At 39.6% G+C, this 14,405-nt stretch overlaps 1 protein-coding gene and 1 long non-coding RNA gene across 5 annotated transcripts in view; one reads left to right on the plus strand and one right to left on the minus strand.

Moving 5' to 3' along the window:
* LOC123371289 overlaps nucleotides 1–14,405 on the minus strand; it is a 165,421-nt gene that overhangs the window by 87,116 nt on the left and 63,900 nt on the right. The window lies entirely within an intron of this gene.
* Nucleotides 1–14,405, plus strand: part of RBM47 (RNA binding motif protein 47) — a 106,221-nt gene that overhangs the window by 46,355 nt on the left and 45,461 nt on the right. The window contains exon 1 of one of the 4 annotated variants that reach the window (XM_045018711.1): nucleotides 5,522–5,609. The exons of the other annotated variants lie outside the window; for them this stretch is intronic. The gene's annotated coding sequence lies outside the window, so the exon portion shown is untranslated. Of the gene's footprint in view, nucleotides 1–5,521; nucleotides 5,610–14,405 lie in introns of those variants that run through there. 4 annotated transcript variants of the gene reach the window in all.

Genomic DNA, 14,405 nt, shown 5'->3' on the forward strand with positions numbered 1-14,405 from the left:
ACTTCTTTTAGACTTAATAACACAAAAAGACTTTTACTTGGGGGAGGGGAGCTCTTTTTTCCTCTTATGGCAACAATACATTACTGAAGGGAATTTTTTCCCTTTCTTCTCTAGAACTGTAAGTATATTTATGTCACAACAGGTTGTACTACACTGGGACTTGCTCTCTACATTGAGGCTAACGGAGCTATTAAAGAGCAAACCTAAGAAAGTGAAGATTTAAACAAACCACATAATTTAATATCTGCCCATTTCCAAATGTGAACAAACGTTCTGACCTCCAATTTCACTTTTGCTAAAATAATAATCCGAACAAACTAAAATAACTCTAAAATCACTGCTCAAAATGAAATGCGGTTTCTATTAAATGAAGCACCTTTAATTACCTACAATATTAATTGCCTACAATATTATGTGCAGTTCCCAGTGATGTTAATGAGAATTGCTTGCATAGATGGAGGTAAGATATTCCTCTTATTTTTCTTCCTTTGTGTTCTTTGAATAGGAATATTTTCTGTGCGCTTTGCTATTATATATATTTGAAAGTCAGATGCTGCAATGAGCAGAAAACACTGTATAAGCTGGATGGATATAATTGGCCACCTACTCAAGAAATAATAATATGGTTAAATACTACATTTAAATTACAAATGGCCCCAACTGAAAGCCAAGATCTGAATACACCTCTACCCCAATATAACACGAACTGATATAACATGAATTTAGATATAACATGGTAAAGCTGTGCTCGGGGGGGGAGAGGTGGGGGGGGCTGCACGCTCTGGCGGATCAAAGCAAGTTCGATATAACGAGGTTTCACCTATAACGCGGTAAGATTTTTTGGCTCTCGAGGACAGCATTCTATCGGGGCAGAGGTGTACCTCTGAATTCTGGGGAGTTCTTATCTGAATTTGATGGCTCAGGACCTTCTCCAGCCTAAATAATGCAGAGCCTCACAAATCCTCACATTACTAAGCCACCACATGATCTAATTTACACAGACATACATAAAATGTGTGGTTTCTCTCCACTTTTTAGCCAATAGACTATAGTGAGGTCTCATATTAATGAGACTTACAAAATAAACACAAGAAATTTGCTCATGCCATAGTATCAGTCGTAATTAAAACTAATCTGCAACTGCAATATAAACCATCCTGGCTTTTATATTATATATATTTGTTTTCTCACTCAATTGTAAAATTCAGTGAGTTGCAATGAGTCTCCCAGTCATTAATTTGTGAGGAAGGAAAAAAAAAACACACTGTTAGAAAGCTTCCATCTATGTTCCATGATTGGAATGAATAAAGTCTGACACTTTGTAAGAACAGATATGAGAGAGGTCATCTGAGGAAGGTGTGTCTTACAAATGAAACTACATAACTCAAACCGAAACCTTTTCTGTTGTTGAATGGAGGAAGTCATATTCTGCAGATGCAAAGCATTATATGGATTTTCATTCTTTTCAAAGGGCTTTAAAAAACATTCATTATCCTAGCCCTTTCTTTCCTACCCACAAAGAGTGTGCGAGGCAATGAGACAAAAACAGCAGCATCATAGCCGTGAGGTCTTTTTATTATTGTCGCTGATGAAAGCGTGCATCATGCTTGGACCCCCTTCCCTCAAAATACTTTCTGTGCTCATAAGGAAATGGTGAACAGCCCCAGAAGCATTACCTGGACTGGGATCATATTAAGCTTTTCTGAGCTGATTACTTTAGTTTAAATTCTACCCAAATTCTTAGCTTCAAGTTGTCATATAAACATTCTGTGATACATCGAGACTGTATCCTTTTTAACCTGATTATTGACACATTTGTAAAAGCTTTCTCCTAGAATCACACACTGGCAGCTCCTGTACAGTGCAGCTTTCACCTTTCTAAAGCCCTCAGAGAATGCTTACACCACCCCTATACAGCCACATGTACCCCCAAAATGGAAGGTGCTGCCCCAAAGAAATTTCAATACAAGGCTCCAATTTTGCAAGGACTTACACACATGTTCATCTTTACATTGACTTCACTGGGGCTACTCAGAGTGTAAAGCATGTATGCACATTTTTCTGGGCATAGATCTTATTACTGCAAGTACTCCTCTATGTGACTACCTGGTATAACAAGTGCTTACTACTATGAGTTCAGTGGGACTACACATAGTAATAAACACCGTGCTTGATAGTTATGCATAACACAGCAAGGAATCACAACAGAGTACTGTGGGGCAAACCAGGGTTATAATAGTGACAGATTATGGAAGATGGGTATGGTTAAATACATATTTTTAAAATATATCAAAATGTAGGTACAGTGTCTGGGATTGGTGCTCAGGTATTATGATGATGGAGGCCATACAAGAGGATGGAAAGATGGATAGAAGGAGGGGTGGATAGATGAGTTGGAGGTCAGTGATGGAAATAAATGATAGAGGCCAATTTTGTACATATAGCATAATATGAGTACACAAGTAGGTAGAGCCTTTGTCAAAGCAATATTGTACCATTTATCCATAAACATGAGTGTAAATGTTATATAAAAGCACAATAAAGAAAGAAGAATCATTCAGATAGACAAATGAAGAAAGGAGATAAAGGGAAACTGGAAAGGAGCAGCTGAAGTACATCAGACTTTAACATACTGGTGGTTGAAAGAGATCTGCCTTTGTCAAAGTTTATTCAAACAATGCCATCCAGATATAAAATCCAAGATGGTGACACCAAGGAGGAGTAAGTAGGGAGCAAAGAACAGAGTCTTCATGAGGCACATTTTACCCGCTCTTAGGGTCCGACCCAAGTTTCAAATTTCAGGAAAGCCTCAAGCCTGTGTATGTTATGATACTCAGCCAGAAATGGAAATATTAAAATTTGGTACAACCTGAGAGTGAGAGAGACAAGGACAGGAGCAGAGTACGCGCCTCTCTTCAAAACCTCAGGGACAAGAGTCAGCAGTCAAAACCCGGGAGAAAATTAATTTGACAGACTCAGTGGGCCAAACACATCCTTGATAAAATTTCCTTGGTATCACCTGGTTGCCTGAGGTCAGTGGAGTTACACAGAGATGGATCTGGCCCATTCTGTTCTGGATTTTCTTCCTATTGTTTGCGAAAGCTTATCACATCAATGCCTTACCACCTCTGAATAAAGGTCCAAGGGAGGGAAAATATACAACAGGAACTTGGAGGTCAACTGCAGAAGTCACAGACATCGCTCTTTTCTGTTCTGAATATTAGACACAGCACTCAGATATATGATTATGACTGTGAAACTTCAAAATTGAACTAGACATTATTTTAAAGAAGCACAAGGTTTGTTTGATCAAAATGACAGACTTGGGTCCTAAAAATAAATAGGTTGCATATTGGTGAGAAAAAACACCAGTTACCCAGTAAGGGGAGCCCTGTATTTCACTCCTGAATCGCAGTGGGTGGGGGAAAAATCAGTGTACAACTGATTCTCTGCTAGGAGTTTGACAGTATTTAATTATAGAATAATAAAATAGAAGATATTCCTCATTGAAAAAGTACTCTCATCCTTTCTAGTGTAAGGAATACATGTACAATCCCATAAGGTTGAATAGAGGGACTCGTCATTTCTGCTCAGATAGGGCTTCAAAACAGCAAGAGATCCATTCTTGTACTAATATTATAATTACATATTATTCATGCTATAACTATAGTCATTGGTACTGTGTAGAATTCTCATCCCTGTTTGATAAGATCATTAGCCTTAAATAGTAGTATATTTTATGCTGTGAAATGTTTTGACTCAAACAGCTGGTAGTGGATACTTAAAGAACTCTGTTAAATGCAAATAATACTGCATCTACTAAGTGAAGTAATGTATACAATTTTTTGGACACCTTTCAAAGCAACTGTATTCTGTCCAGATGTCAGAGTTTTGCTGGAGTCAGAATTGTTTCTTTTTAGTGTTTTTTTTTTAAAATAATTTAAGGTAAATAGAATAACTTCTAACGTCAGCAGCTTTCTTACATAAGCAGAAACAGGGATTAATATGCCTAGTGAAACTCTTTTTAAACTAACAAGGACCCAGTTGCACTGCAACGGTACGAACTGGTGGTGGTGAAGCTAGGTTAAGTAAGAAAACATGGAATCATCTTCACAAGTTAGGTTGTGGTGATGAACCGCTGTGGGCTCAAATTCTCTGATATTTGCATTTAATGCAAAGAAATGTTAATAAACAAACCCTGAATTACCAAGGATGATCTTCAGGGCAGCCAAAGAGACCTAGCTGTGTACACTAGTTGAACTCTTTCTGATATTTTTAATTGGTGTTGCATGGAGGTTATTGCGATGTCAGTCTTCTGGGGTATAATAAGCAGTTAGGCTTTGATCCAGCAAGATATTGAAGCACGTGAGTAACTTTAAATCCATGCACTGTACCATTGAAGTCAAAGTGACTAGTCACATGCTTAAACACACAGGATCCTAATGAACATGAAGATAAACAGAGACAACATTTAGTGGAAAACTGTAGAATTCTTAGGTTAAAAAAATTAAATGTAGAAATTCTATCATAAGAAGTACCCAGGATTACTGCTCTCAAATAAATCTGAGGTACAAACCTAGAATTTTACAAGGAATTATTAAGGCTGGCAAACCCATATTTTATATTCCTGCCACCCAAAACTTGCCTATTTATCTACATTCTTTCTTAATAAAGATAAAATCCTAGTCTGAAAAATAAGGCATGGAATACTCTAAAAATCCCAGATGATGAGTTGAGTGGACAATGTGATGAATTCCTAGTGTAGCATTTATTCGGATAGCAGTTTTCCAGGAGGAGTGTGTGTGTGGTTGTGTGTGCGCGCGCGTAGACACACTCCAGCAACCCTGCGAAACATAGCATCCTGAGTTTGTTGTTGTTCTGCTTGCCAAATTAATTAATTGGGATTTAAGATGGTAAAAGCTCTAGTTGTTGAGGCCTAGTAGATTTGTTCTACAATCTGTTGGCATGCAAAAAGTGTAATTATAAAAGTTTTGGAGGAGTCAAATTTTGGTACGGTTCCTTTAAGTAAATGTAAAATTCTACTAACAAGCCAGACTAGAGAAGATAGGATCACTGTCTTCTATACATTTTTTGTCCAGTGGACTTCTGGGAAGCTTGAGACAGTACATTTGGTATTTTGTTAAAATTCAGGTTCTTCCAGAATGTTAGTTATGTGGATCATTCATATTTAGTGTTATATTTAGTTGAATTTTGTGTCACATCTAAGTCATGGGTTCCTTCAGCATATAGAGTAACCCAGTGATAAGGCTACAGCCAGTTCATTTTGAGAGGAGAAGGAAAATGAAAGATTGTAAAAAGAATAAGATGTGAAAATGTCTATTCTAATCTCCAGTTCTGGGGCACATATCTGTGCCTGCTTTAACTTAGAGACACCCAAAGTTTGTTTCACAGAGGGCTTCAATGGTAAGTTGACAGAGGTCTATATGTAATTTGCATAAAATGGATGAGACTGTAGCCTCCCACTTCTTCTCATCTTTTACACAAAGGAACAAAGGTGTGACCCACCAGGACTATTTAAGATGGTGCACTGCATGCAGAGAGCTGTGGTCTATGAGGAAGGATCCTTTGTATTAGAGGTGATGGCAGAGGTGAGCCACTTTATAGAACTGCATGAATGGCATTTGGCCATCACTGATCTAACATTCATTTTATTTCTGTCAGATTTTGCATCACTAAATTTCATAGCTAGAACTTTTCTGGATGAATAATGAATGTCTTTCTGAGTACATCTTGACTACATGTATTACACTAGCAGTATATTATTTGTAAACAGTTATGTTTTCCTCTTTGCTTAAAAACAGTGTTTATAGAATGACATTATTTTGTATTTGCAATAGTTTATAGTTTTTCTTTCATCCCTTTTGATCTTAATAGTTTTACAAATACAGACACACAACCATTAATGCTCACTGATTCAGCCCTCAGTGGATGGCTTCCCATTGACTTCAATGGGAATTACATAGGGCAAGGGTTCTCAAACTGGGGGTTGGGCCCCTCAGAGGGGTCACGAGGTTATTACATGAGGGGGTCGTGAGCTGTCAGCCTCCACCCCAAATACTGCTTTGCCTCCAGCATTTATAATGGTGTTAAATATATAAAAACATGTTTTTAATTTATAAAGGGGGGTTGCACTCAGAGGCTTGCTATGTGAAAGTGGTCACCAGTAAAAAAGTTTGAGAACCACTGACACAGGGCCAAATATTGCAATATATTAATTTGTGGTAGAATGCGGAAGCTGAAGGCCCTTTAAGAAAAACTGTCCTGGGAAACCGTTTGGGGCTGTACCAGCCTGGGATCATGCAGTTCAAGTTAGCTTTCAAAAACCTAATTCATTAAGAATATAAAATCTGAACAGACTTGTTTATTTCTCATTGTTTATTTCTCATAAGCCATTAGCACCTGGCCGGCTCCAGGGTTTTTGCCACCCCAAGCAGCAAATAAATAAATAAATAAATAAAAAGCTGTGATCGTGATCAGCTCTACCACTGCCGCTTCAGTTTTCGGCAGCAATTCAGCGGCTGGTCCTTCGCTCCGAGAGGGAGTGAGGGACCCCCCGCCGAATTGCCACCGAAGAGCCAGATGTGCTGCCCCTCTCCGTTGGCCGTCTCAAGCACCTGCTTGCTGGGCTGGTGCCTGGAGCCGGCCCTGCCTGGCTGATCACAAGAAGAAAAGACAAAAAACAAACAAACAAACAAAACATTTTACCAGCTTCAAAGGAGGAAGGTGCAGCCTACAGCAATGAGATGCAAAATGGCCAAAAGAACACTGCAGCTGCTTGTTTCCCCCTGGTTAAAAGGATTAGCTATCAGAGAGGGAAAGAACTCTATGGGAGGGTGAACCCACATCAGACCAGGGCTTTGGAGCGGAGCCCAGAGATGGAGCGCGGAGCAGCTCCGGAGCAGTGGAGCTGCAGGTTTTTGTCTGGAGCTGGAGTGGAGCTGGAGCACAGCTCCAAAGCCCTGCATCAGACAGCTGAGTGGTAACTAATTAATCAGAGAGTGAATAGCCAGTGGAAGGGTCTGAATTCCCACCTTTCTGAGGGCAACACATCGGGATGGAAAACATCCTGAGGTTTTCAGAGCTGAAGTTTGCTGCTTCCTGTGCTTAAAGTTTACCATCACTGCTTCACAAATGCAATATAGAGGAAGGTAACATGTTAATGAACAATCATGAACTGCATTTCATCCCGAAGTACGTTACAAATTTAAGCCCCAAACCTGCAATGAGTTCTTGTTCCCTGCACCTGTGTACAGCCCCACAGAAGTCAGCGATGCACAGAATGGGCACAGGAATCTGTCTGCATGGATCCAGTTGCAGAATCAGGGCCTAGTGTTTCTGTACAATGTTAAACAGTTGTGTTTCATCCCAAAGGTTTCTGCATTTCAATAGCGGGTGAAGCAATCCTTACACATTAATTTAAAATGAGTGTCCCATTCATGACATCATTTTTCATTAACTTAGAGCATCTGTAACTCTTCCCCCTTCCCCTCCGCCTCCCAAATAAGAAGGTCAAGATTAGCTCTTCTATGAAAAGAAGGCACCAAGTAAAAATGAATTTAGCCACACCTTTGAGGGACACTTCTTCCTCGTGTGAGTAATCCCATTCACATCAATGTTATTATCCTTGGGGGAAGGCAAATAAGATTTGGCCCTAAGGCCCTGACTTGTCAATGATCTCCATGCAGATGGATCCCTAAAGCTGCATTATGCAGCACCACTGAAGCCAATGGGATTACATCTGTTTTAAACACATGCTTCAATGCTGTGCTGGTCTAGAGCCTTAGGTGCTTTCTGTTTAATTTTTAAAATATATTTATTGCTCATTTTTAGTAAATCAAGGGGTTTTTTATTATTAATACTAGGCCTGATTGTGCAAACCTTTATGTGGGTAAGAATTACCCATGTGAGCAAAGATTTGCAAAAATCAAGTATATTGTCTATACAGATTTTCACATGGTGCAGAAACATTAAGAAACGTGTTATCCAAATACTCCCAAGTCTACTTAGCATTGACGAAGGCTCCAATCCTGCAAACTCTTACGCATATTGGTAATTGGTAAACACTTCAGTGGGTCTACTCAGTGCTTAAAGTTAAACACATATGTAAGAGTTTGCAGGAGCTGGGCTTAAATGATTATTTACCATATGTACTATAGCAGGGGTTCACAAACTGGGGGTCAGGACCCCTCAGGGGTCTTGAGATTATTACATGAGGGGGTCGTGAGCTGTCAACCTCCACCCCAAACCCCACTTTGCCTCCAGCATTTATGATGGTGTTAAATATATTTAAAAGTGCTTTTAATTTATAAGGGGGGGAGGGTTCTCACTTAGAGGCTCTCTATGTAAAAGGGGTTACTAGTACAAAAGTTTGAGAACCACTGTATTAGAGTATATTTGGCTACATGTGAAAAGTATAAATAATGTCAGATCTTTGTAATTTCTAAGATTATAATAATGCTAATGACAATAACTATCCAAAGCCTAAAATATATGCAATCAGATGACAGGACACATTGAATTATTAAATATAGCACTGCCAGAATCCTTTCTTGGTGACCGCCAGTTTCTTATTTGGTTCAAATTGCTAAGTCAGTACTTTCACTGTAAATCTCTGTGTCGAACTGTGAGGAGAATCCCATAAACACAGCTGGGATGCCATCCACATCTCAGCTGGTTCTCTTCTAGATACAATACAGCATGCAACTTACCTTTTAAAGACATATCTCATCAGTTCTACAGCCTCTCAGCTGTAAAATATAACTCCCTCATTCAAATATGGCTATGAAGTCTGATTCTCTACTTTGCTAGTTAACACCAGAATTTTTGCTATATTAGTTAAATATGATATCACAATTAACAGACTGAATAACTGATTTTTCGGTTGAGGAGATGAGCCAAAAAAACTGAAAAATAATTCAGTTAAAAACCAAAACTGAATTTGTATGTGTTTGTCACAAAATAGATAGATAGATATTGTTTTGGAAACATCCTCACATAGTGTTCTGAAAAGAAATTTGCTTCCCAGGACTGGCAGTTGCTGGCGAGTCTGCCTGTGAATCATGGACTCTAGTGCTTCCTGAGTCCCCAGCAGCCTGCCAGGAATCCAGGCAGGGTTCCCTTTGGATCTGCATAAAGTTTGTTGAACCCAGATGTCTCTGGCGAAATATTTTGAGCTTGTTGACTCCACATTTTCCAGTGAAACTTTATTTCACTGGAAAAATATTCTACCAATTCTAATCACAGTATTTCAATGACAGCAGTATTATAGGTGGGACTGATGGGCAACCTTAATAATAAGTGGTACTAGGGCCGGCTCCAGGCACCAGCGCAGCAAGCAGGTGCTTGGGGCGGCCAAGGAGAAGGGGCAGCACGTCCGGCTCTTCAGCGGCAATTCAGTGGTGGGTCCCTCAGTCCCTCTGGGAGCGAAGGACCAGCCACCGAATTGCCCCCGAAGAATGAAGCGGCGTGGTAGAGCTGCCGCCGATCGTGGCTTTTTTTTTTTTCTTCGCCACTTGGGGCAGTAAAAATGCTGGAGCCGGCCCTGAGTGGCACTAACACTTCCCATTGTAAGACCCTCCTGATCTTGATTGTAAGAGGATGCTAATTTCTCTATCATTAGAGTTGAAATCACTTTCTGGCAGTTAGCCTAATTTTCAAATATCTGCTCTTCAAAATTATCAAAATCAAAGTGAAGTTTCTCATGTAAGATTTCAGCCCAGGGTAGGTTTTTTCTGGAAAGTTTCAGGCAAATCATATGCATTTTGGAGCTATGGAAACCAAAAATTGTGGTTGTTTACTTTCAGAGATTGTTTGTTTGTTTTGTGTGGATCACCATAACTTCTAAATTGCATGAGCTGCAAACTCCTAAATTGATTTAACCTGCTTGGCTTTATCAGCAGTACCGTTGACTATTTTTGAAAGGGCATATAAGGCAAGCAGTTAGACAGTAAGAGTGGCTTTCATTTAAATACTACAGCACAAATGTTGTTTGCAGGGGGGGAAAAAGTATGTATCATTAACATATGAGCCACATATATTACACACTACTGGGCATACTTGCAGCCAACATGGACTTAATGAAGTCTGCACGTTTTTGTGGCTTAGTATGAGGGTATATGGTCCACATAGCTTGACGGAACTCTGCATGATCTGATGCAGACTCTAGAACATCCATATGACCTGACACAGACTTTATACCTTCCACATAGTCCAGATGTAAATAGCTATGATTAGAGGGGAATGGCAGGCAGTGGGCTCTGGGGGCCTTGCTGCAGAATTTACATGCAACTTGCCATACAGTATGGCTACTTCATTAGTGTCCAGGGTATTCTAAGGCGACCTCAGGTTATGCACACTCTTTCTGCCATTTCTTAGAGTTCTAATCTGCCCAACTGCTGGCTGCACAAAGACGTGTGAACAGAAAGAGAGTAGCGTAAATCATCTCTACCATTTTGCTTACATATGAGAGATTCTTCTTTTGGGGACACAGAAACAGCCGACGCATATCTTATTTTTGCACTAATCAAGATTTGAAGGTAAAGAATATGCTGCCAGTCTAGCTTGTTGATTATCTGACCATCCCTTAGTGTTTGACAAGTGCAATAAGAATAACGTTAAAAGTACCTTCAGGATTAATCAGCAGCATTTAAATGCATTTGCTCAAGAAGTTTTGGTTTTCAAATCAGCTTCCCAAAATCTGGAACTACCAGCCCAAACCTAGGCACAAAATGTGCTCAAGCACCCTTTCCCATGATGATAAGAATGGTAAGGATATTCTTGCTTGTCAAGAGAATTCTCACCCCGGGTGAGCAGATGATTGGACATTAGCAAGTCTGTTTTAGGTTACCTGAAACAGTGTACACAAGGAATTTTGGAAAATTATCATAGCCCATGAAAGTTATCTCCTTTCCATTTCTTTGTAGCACTAACGTTAGCAATTGCTAAGAAGTTCCCAGTTTTAAGTAAGGTGGTTATCCAGTGTGAAATAAAATCAATTGATACTTTACTCAAATTAATTGCAACATAAGGAAACTGGCATTTATAAAAAGGAGTTCACACTATCACTTATAAACAGTCAGTTGAGAGTTCAAAACCTGTATTTCCTGATCCACTGTGAAGGGTCTGCAGTCACATATGTTCTATCATCGGGAAACTATTGCACTATTTGAAGTAGTTTCAATTCCTAATGCTGTGCTGGCTGCACAAATTCAGTGTGTGAGTTAAAGGAGGAAAAGCGAACTAGTTTGTAGAAAAGTCCTAACAGAAAGGCAAATAAGGCAGCATGTCCCCTGTGCTGGAAAAACAGGATTGTTAAAATTGCCACAATGGGTCCTATTATCGTTAGCAATTAATTGAGTTTGTTTAGGGAGAGTAAGCTACTGTTATTTAACATGGGAATAAAGTGCCATACTGTAGGCAAGCATAGTCTAGGTAGTCTGTTTACTTACAGAGATAACTATTGTTAAAACAGGGAGCATAAGGAGCCAAAGTGTCTGCTTTTATATATAGCATTCATTGGAAACAGAAATCATGAGGGTACTGTATTTTGAATATTTTTGACACCTTATCCCACTCTATGCCAACAGGGTAAAAATTAACAGGACCTCTCATCATCATTTGTGGAAAGTTTACGAGTAAAGATAAGCACTGAATGAACAGGCAATTTACCAAATGATTGAATTAAGAGAATCCTCTCTCTAACTAGTGACAGGGCACAGGACATTCACACACTCATTCTGCAGCCTGTAGTGCAGTCCCTGGACTGTAGAAATGGCTCCACACTCTATACATTTTACAAACTCCCAATATCTCCCTCCACAGACGTATGGAAAGAGACAATGGAGCAGTGTTCTAGAACATGCAGGGGGTGTGGAGTGCCCCCGTGCCTCTGCTACCACATAATTGGCTCAGCTGCATTTTGTGCCTTGTACCCCTGGGGATGGGGGACAGCATTTGGCCCGCTGAGAAGAAAAGCAATTTTATCATATATGAACATGTTTACTCATGAATGCAACATATTTGTATTCCCACAACAAGGAATGTCAGATCACAGTTCTCTTATTTTGATCTGAGAACGTAATATTGCAGGTTGTAAAACAGTGCACGCTTAACTTGGTAGGCCATTTTTAGAAACTCTGGCAGGTACTGATGGGTTCTGTTTGCACTGTTGTAAATTATCCCTGCCTTCATTCAGTTCCCTGATTTCTTTGATAATTCTGGTCTAAATTTACCACAGCCACAGTCATAATTTATTAATAAGCTGAAAACCATTCTGAAATCTCACCACCTGGACAGATGCACAAGCTATGGCTTCCTCATTCAGATGAGAAACAAGAACATTGTTCAATATTAAACACTAGAGTGTTTTTGGTACTTCAGCTTCCTTTGACCATGAAAACACAGGAAACAAAGCCTTTAAAAAGATAATAAGCAAACTGATTTTTGGTCTCTGCAGAAAGCTTAAAGGAGGAGGATGCACAAAGCCACTGTACAAGCCTTCATGGACACCCAAACCTTCAAGCAGACATCAGGAGATAAATGTTGCCTTTTGCCATCCTCATTCATGAGTATAGCTGATTCTTTAGGCTGCAACATATCTGCTGATTTTTGTAGTTGCTTCTGGTTTTATTAGAGGGACGCAGTCAACTTCTGTCTGAAAATGTTTTCCTTGTTACTATTATGTTAAAATTAACTGCTATACATTGTACCGAGGAACACCAGAGATTACTATAAATGAAAGAGATTAGAGAGAAAAATATTTTTCTGGTATTTCCCCATTATGTTTACTGTGTGCATTTGACAGCAATATGGGCCAGAGTTTCAAAAGAGCTCAGCATATTGGGGTTGAAATGTCACAACAGACGCAGATGGGTGCTGAGCATATGAATATCTGGTGCTATGCGTATACTCAGTTTTGCTATTTCCCCTATTAGTCACTTGGTCACTTTTCCCTGTTTGTGTGGGTCTCTCATATAGCAGAAGGGAGAAAAACACTTTTTAAAAACACTTTAAGGAAACATTATTGTAACACCAAATAAATTAGCAGGGGAAATCTCAGGACTGGCATAAATATAGCAGCTGAAATTACTGAAATTCTTTTGTTTTTAAATGGACTAAATTTCAAAATGATTATATCCCTTTATTAGTAGTAATTAAACAGTGCCATTGGCATGCATGGCACTTTACAAACCAAATAAAGAGTCCCTGCCCCCCCAAATTTATAATCCAAGTTAACACTAGAACAACAGGAGATAATAGACACAAAGAGGAAGTTGATGGAGGAAAGAGAATGAGAGTGAAGACAGTAAGATCATGAGATTTTTGGGAGAGGAGTCTATTATCTTAAGAGTTACACATCTTTTGCTTGTTTTGGTGACTGTTGTTAGTATGAATATAACACTGTAGTTTATAAACTTGCTTGAAGAAATAGGTTTTGAGAAGTGGCTTAAAGGAGGAAGATGAGGCACGAGAAGCAAAATTTAAAAGCTGGTTTCAGGCAAAGAAGATCACATGAAAGAAGACACTCAGGAAAATATGGGAGAAGGACACCGAGACAGTAGTCAGGTCGTCAGATGTGAAGCCTGGGCTAAGTGCAGAAGGCACTGGGAAGCAAAAAATGATAAAAACAGAGATGTAGGAAGGAGATAAATTCATGAGGCCCATGAAAGCAAGCAAGCAAGAGCTTAATTTGAGGCAATAGGGAGACAGTGAAGGGATTTTAAGGCCTTATCTACACTACTGCGGTAAGTCGACCTAAGTTACTCTACTTCAGTTATGTGAATAACGTAACTGGAGTCAACGTAGCTTAGGTTGACTTACCACGGTGTCTACACTGCGCTGCATTAACAGGAGATGCTCTCCCATCGACTTACTTTCATCTTTTCATTCCGGTGGAGTACCGGAGTTGACTGGAGAGCGATCTGCCATCGATTTAGTGGAACTTCACTAGACCCACTAAATCAACACCCACTGCATCGATTGCAGCGGCACCGATCTACCAGACATGGCCTTAGAGAGGCTGAATATGATCATACTATCAGGGGAGGTAGCTGACTTTTACAGCAGAGTTTTGGACAAACTGAAGGGTACACGGCAAATATTAAAAAGGCCAGAAAGGTGGAGGTTGTAGTAGGGCGTAGAGCTGTGTTAAATTTTTTAGACAAAACTTTTTAAAATAAAAAAATGCAGATTTCGCTTGACCAAAACATTTGACGAATTTGCATGGAATGGTTTTGGTTGAAAACAATTGCTGATATGTCTTGCTCACATGTTCAGCGTCAACCTGATCACCATTTCTGGGGTTGGGAAGGAATTTTCCCCAAAGTTAGATTGGCAGAGACCTTGGGGTCTTTTGCCTTCCCCTGCAGCCTTGGGTGCTGGTTGCT

Source organism: Mauremys mutica, chromosome 5 (genome assembly GCF_020497125.1).
Source record: "Mauremys mutica isolate MM-2020 ecotype Southern chromosome 5, ASM2049712v1, whole genome shotgun sequence".
Classification (NCBI taxonomy): domain Eukaryota; kingdom Metazoa; phylum Chordata; order Testudines; family Geoemydidae; genus Mauremys; species Mauremys mutica.